The sequence below is a fragment of the Lissotriton vulgaris genome, chromosome 8, assembly GCF_964263255.1.
Source record: "Lissotriton vulgaris chromosome 8, aLisVul1.2, whole genome shotgun sequence".
In the NCBI taxonomy this organism is placed as follows: domain Eukaryota; kingdom Metazoa; phylum Chordata; class Amphibia; order Caudata; family Salamandridae; genus Lissotriton; species Lissotriton vulgaris.
In genome coordinates, this window is record NC_141696.1 from 957,217,232 (window position 1) to 957,222,651 (window position 5,420).

The window sequence follows — 5,420 nt, forward strand, 5'->3', positions numbered from 1 at the left end:
GGAGCGCGCTCTAGATTAAGGAATAGTGTGATTTACTATTCAAACATGTTCCCTACTGTACGTAGGCAGGAGTTGGAATAGTAAATCATACTATTCCTAAGTCCAGCGCCGTGCAGCGCAAGATGTGGTAATGACTAGCATGGTAAAAACAGCTATGTAGTGTACCGCGATCTAAATGATCGCGTTGAAACATCATACATGCATGTCCCTCAGAACTTCCATGAGCTGGCCCATGAGATCTACCAATTGTCCCATACGGTGTCCATGGATCTCTGCATCAGGCGGAGCTCAAATAGTTCGTCTACAACCTTTCCCATCTGTCCCTGGTTCTTCTGGTATTCCCCAAGGACTTTTGCAATGGTGGCCATGGCTTCAGTTGCTGTGTCCTCCTGTGATTGACCCCCAGTTGCCCTCCCTACCGCGCAAGCACGGACCTGTGGCCTTGGCTGCACACGCACCTTCACACTGTCCCTAGCATCCTTGGTGTGAGTGGTGGTGTTGGTAACCTCTGAGACAGGGACAGTGTTGCAGGCAGCGGTGGTGATGGTGGTTGCTACACAGGAAGCTGGTGCAGGCATCAGCGTTGTTGTTGTTGCTGCTGTGTTGGGAGTTGTGGTTGGGCCAAGGAGCCCCTCAGACTAAGTATGCCCTGGCAGGCCTGAAGGGCCAGGATGGTGCTCCTCATCCAGGAATTAGAGAGAATCTGCATCTGAGAGTTCCTGCTCCGGGAGGTGTGGAGGGGTGAGACTGGCTCTGCTGGTTGGTGGTGGGCTCCCCAGCTGTTGATTGAGATTCACCTGTTGGACAGAGGTTACATTGTTAGGATGTTAAGTACATTCCACAACATTGGTGACAGTTTTTTATGTTCTAGTGGAGAAGTCAAACTGTTATCATTGAAAATACTAGTCATTTCTAACTGTTTGTCTGCAGTATAACATGATGGTGAGGTACAGCCAATACTTGTTTGCGAGGTGACATGGCAATGCCAAACATTTAACATGTACAGATTGTATGTTTCTAAGGACATGTCATCATCTACCAACTTTGTGCGTATCCACTTTAGTTTAAGCAGGGATACTTTTGACTTTTCTAAAAATATGTTTTACCTATGGTGATATTTCCTAATTCGTGTAGGTCATTTTGCATTCATAGAATGTGGGTTGCGTTCTTTGAATGAGTGTCCATGCATGTATTGTGTGCATATGAGCCTTCATGCTTTGCTAATCTAGAAATTACACATAGCATTTTGCACATATTCTGATTGAGCTCTGCATTTCTTAACGTGATTTTGTGATTGGAAGTGTGATTTATGTGACATATATGTGAGCACAGCTGTGTGCGCAGTGGATGTGACATATGGAGCATTGAAGAGTTGGCTAACAAGTGAGGGATGTGGTAGACAGATTGCTCCGTGCTGTTCAGGGTTGAGGCAAGTGAGCATAATCTGGATACCTACCTGTAAGGAGGCACCGAGGAGGGAGATGGCTGTCACATGCTCTTGGGTGTGGAGGGCATTCCATGCTGTTTGGGAGTTAGGCCAGAGGGCCTTGTGGGAGTTGTAGTGTTGTTCTCATGTCCCAACAATCCCTTCCCTGGTAAGATGGGCACCTACCGCTAAAGAGGTGCTGAGGAGTGAAATGGCTGTCACATGGCTCTGGGGTGGGGAGGGTGTTCCATACTTTTTGGGAGTGAGGCCAGAGGGCCTGTTTGAGTTGTAGTGTTGTTCTCATGTCCCAAAAAACCCCTCCTTAGTTAGATGGCTACATACCTCTAAGGAGGTACTGAGGAGTGAAATGACTGCCATATGTCTCTAGAGTGGGGATGGGGTTCCATGGTGTTTGGAAGTGAGGCCAGAGGGCCTCGTGGGAGTCATAGTGTTGTTTACATGTCCCAACAACCCCCTCGCTACTAAGATGGCTACCTACCTGTAAGGAGGTACCGAGGAGTGAAGTGGCTGCCACATGTCTCTGGGGTGGGGAGGGTGTTCCATTGTGTTCAGGGTTGAGGCAAGAGAGCATAAGCTGGCTACTTACCTGGAACGTAAAGCAGAGGTGGGAGATGGTAGCCATGTTAGACATGTTTTTGAAAGAGTGCGTTGTACATAATCTAATTTTTGTCTGGGAAGTGTAGCTCAATGGTTGTGTACGATAAGACATGACAGTGTGATGGGATAAATGTGTTGGTACTTACCTGTCTCCACTCCCCAGCTATTCCTGTGAGACTCTCTGGATGCAGGATGGCAAGCACCTTCTCCTCCCTTTCAGTGAATGTTAGAGGTGGAATGGGAGGACCACCGCCAGTCCTCTGAGCCACCTCATGGTTCCTGTTGGCACGATACTTCACCCTACTCTTGAGGTCATGTCACCTCTTCTTAATGTCATGCAGTGTGTGCAGGGTGGTACCTACGACATTGACTTTGTTGACAATCCTTTCCCACATCAGATTTGTTCTAAAACAAATTTGTTTCTACTTTAATTATATCATCTACCATCACTGATAACTCAATGTCTGTGAAGTTGGGTATTTCAGCAATTGTTTTTCCAGAGCTAAACCAATGCCTAGCTGATAGAAACTCACTCACCCTAGGGAGCTTGCTAAGAAGGTGCACCACTGGCTCTACACCAGGGTCCACAAGAATGAATCTGAAGGGGGTACCCAAAGGGTGAACAGGGTCCCCAATAGAAGAAGGAAGGAGGAGAAAAAACTTACAAATAATTTCTCTACAAACCCCCAGAATAGTTTCCAATGAAAGGCAATGGATTCCAACCTGATTAAAAGACAATGGGATTCTTCAACAGGAACACAAAAAGATGTGTACCCCAGAGTTCTAAGTGCTACACGAATGGGCATGAAAAAGGGAGATACCAAATGCCTCAAGAGGACACAGCCTCCCACTGGTGGGCAGACAATGAGGCAGGCCGCTGTAGTGCTTGGGGTAGAGACACTCCCAATTAGCATAGGGGAGAGAGCAGAGGTGACTTTAGCAGCCCTAGGTGACAAGGAAATGGTGCCTAAAGTCCACATGCCATCAAATACTTCCAAGTAAAGACAGTAGGTCACCATGAATGGACAGAGGGTGGAGGCTTGTGAGACACAGGAGCCAGCATGACTACTGTAAGGTGTTATCCGGTGTTCTCAGAGTGATACATTCAACCAGTCGCAGACACCTGTGACATTCACTATCCCATGATTCTTGGGGGTGTCTCAGGATCTCTAACAATAGCTGTGAGCCCTGCCATACCTGTTAACTGTCTGTTAGGCAATTATCTGGAGCTCACTGCTGAGAAAGAAGTGGAGTTCAGGTCACATCTGGAGATGATAGGGTTACCTGAATGGGTCTGCATAATCAAACGGTCCATGACTGCCTAAGTGGGGAGTCAAGGAGACATGGAGGCTTGAAAAATGGCCCAGGTCGATGCCATGAAGAGGAAGGAAAATGGCGTGGGAAACAAGCCCTGAAACTCTGATGGTCAAGGTTGAAGGGGCACCTCGGAAGGTCGCCCTGGAGCCTACAGAGGAGAATATTGACTCCTTGCGAAACCTGCCTAAGCTTGCTGAGTGGCAAGCTGATAGTGGGCCCTCCAGCGAAGTATTCTGCAAGGTGTAGAAGGAGTGCCCAAATCAAGAAGTATTGAGGCAATAGGTTTAGCCTAGGTTTGATGGATCCTGTCACTAAATACCCAAAGGCCATACCTCTGATATCTGTAACTGCACCTGCAGTGGCTAGGGTCTTGATGGGGATTGGTACCTGAAAGAGGTTTTCCAAGGAAGTGGTGTCTGGCATGGACACCAGCTTCATGTCCGCATAGATGAAGTCTAAAAAGGGATGAGTGTGGTTTAACCTACCAATTCTTCTCACCATATCACACTCAGACAAACTGGCTTGTTATGTGATTCTCCAAGACCATGAAAGAGATGCTTATGGGCATACCTGAGCCCATGAGGTGGAAGTGGGATGTTCTCTTACCATGCCTATTGTTTGCCTACAGGAAGGTGCTAGATATAGGAGTTGGGTTTATCCTCTCTGTGCTTCTCTATGGTCACTCTGTTAGGGGACCTCGCAGTTTGGTGAAGGAGGGGTGGAGGCAAGTTCATGAGAAGCTCCCTAGTATGTAGTCCACTAGATGCTGGCTCCCCAAAACCATATGCACTGCTTCTGGCAGAAGGCTAAAGAGAACCTGGAGGCCAGTCAGAAAGTAATGAGACTCTGGCATGACCTGAAGACCATTCTGGAAGAGTTTCGGCCTGGGCAGAAGGTGTGGGTAATGAAGCCCAGGACCATCCAAGCTTGTAGGCCAGGGCCTTATGAGGTGAAGGAGTGAAAGGGGGAGGCCACCTACATAGTATACATCAGGACCCCCTAGAGACCATTGCGGGAACTCCTTGAAAATAGCTTCAAGCCACTATACGAGAGGCCTGAAGTCACCATGCTTCTGGTGACAGATGATGAGATGGAAGATGAGAGTGAACTTCTCTCTGCCAGCCTAGCTTCCAATAAGAATGATGGTTAAGTGGAGGGGATCGATTTCTACCCTACCCTGACCTCAGGACAGCACAGGGGCTGTCACCAATTGCTGGGGCAGTTTGCCTCCCTCTCCTCCCTAATTCTTGGACTGACATATTTGTGTATCCATTAAATTGATACAGAAGACAGCATTTCCAGACTGTCTGACAAGGTGAGGGCTAGCATTAAGGAGGGAGTCTCCCTTATGCTCAAAGGGGGGATGGTTGAGCATTAAAATAGTATATGGTCCAGCCCTGTGGTGCTGGTACCCAACGCCGCCCCACCAGGCGCAGCCCCATAACTCAGGTACTGTGTGAGCTATAGATGCTCAATTCAGTTACCAAAGGGGCATACCCTATTCCCAAGCTGATGAGCTCATCAACAGAATGGGAACTGTCAAGTTTCTGAGTACATTTACTTAATGTCAGATTGCCCTGACTGAGGGGGGCAAAAGAAAGATCTGCATTTCTTACCCCTAAGGGGCTACTTCCAATTCAGGCTGATGCCCTTTCAGTTGAAAAATGCCCCTGGCGCCTTCCAGATGTTGGTGAGCAGGGTCCTGGCTGGGATGGAGACATTCTGTTCCTTAACCGAGAGGACATAGCTGTCTTCAGCTCCATCTGGGAGGCATATCTATTTCACCTCTGGAAGGTACTTCAGGCTTTGCAACAGGCAGGCCTAACAATCAAGGCCAGCAAGTGGCAAACAGGGCAGGGTACTGTGGTATATATGGGACAACTGCTGGGCGGGGGCAAGATGCAGGCTGCAGCCCTCCAAACCAAGATAGGGATTGTCCTGCAATGGGAGCTCCCCAAAACTCAAACCAAATTACAGGCCTTCCTCCCTGGGTATTGTAGGTTGTTTCTTTAAGGCCATGGCACCACAGTTGCCCCCTCAACTGAGCTGGCCTTCAAGA

The 5,420-nt window shown here is 48.3% G+C and overlaps 1 pseudogene; it reads right to left on the reverse strand.

The window, feature by feature from the left end:
- Positions 1–239: 239 nt before the first annotated feature.
- LOC147698180 (uncharacterized) lies at positions 240–3,799 on the reverse strand (annotated as a pseudogene).
- Between the last annotated feature and the right edge of the window lie 1,621 nt (positions 3,800–5,420).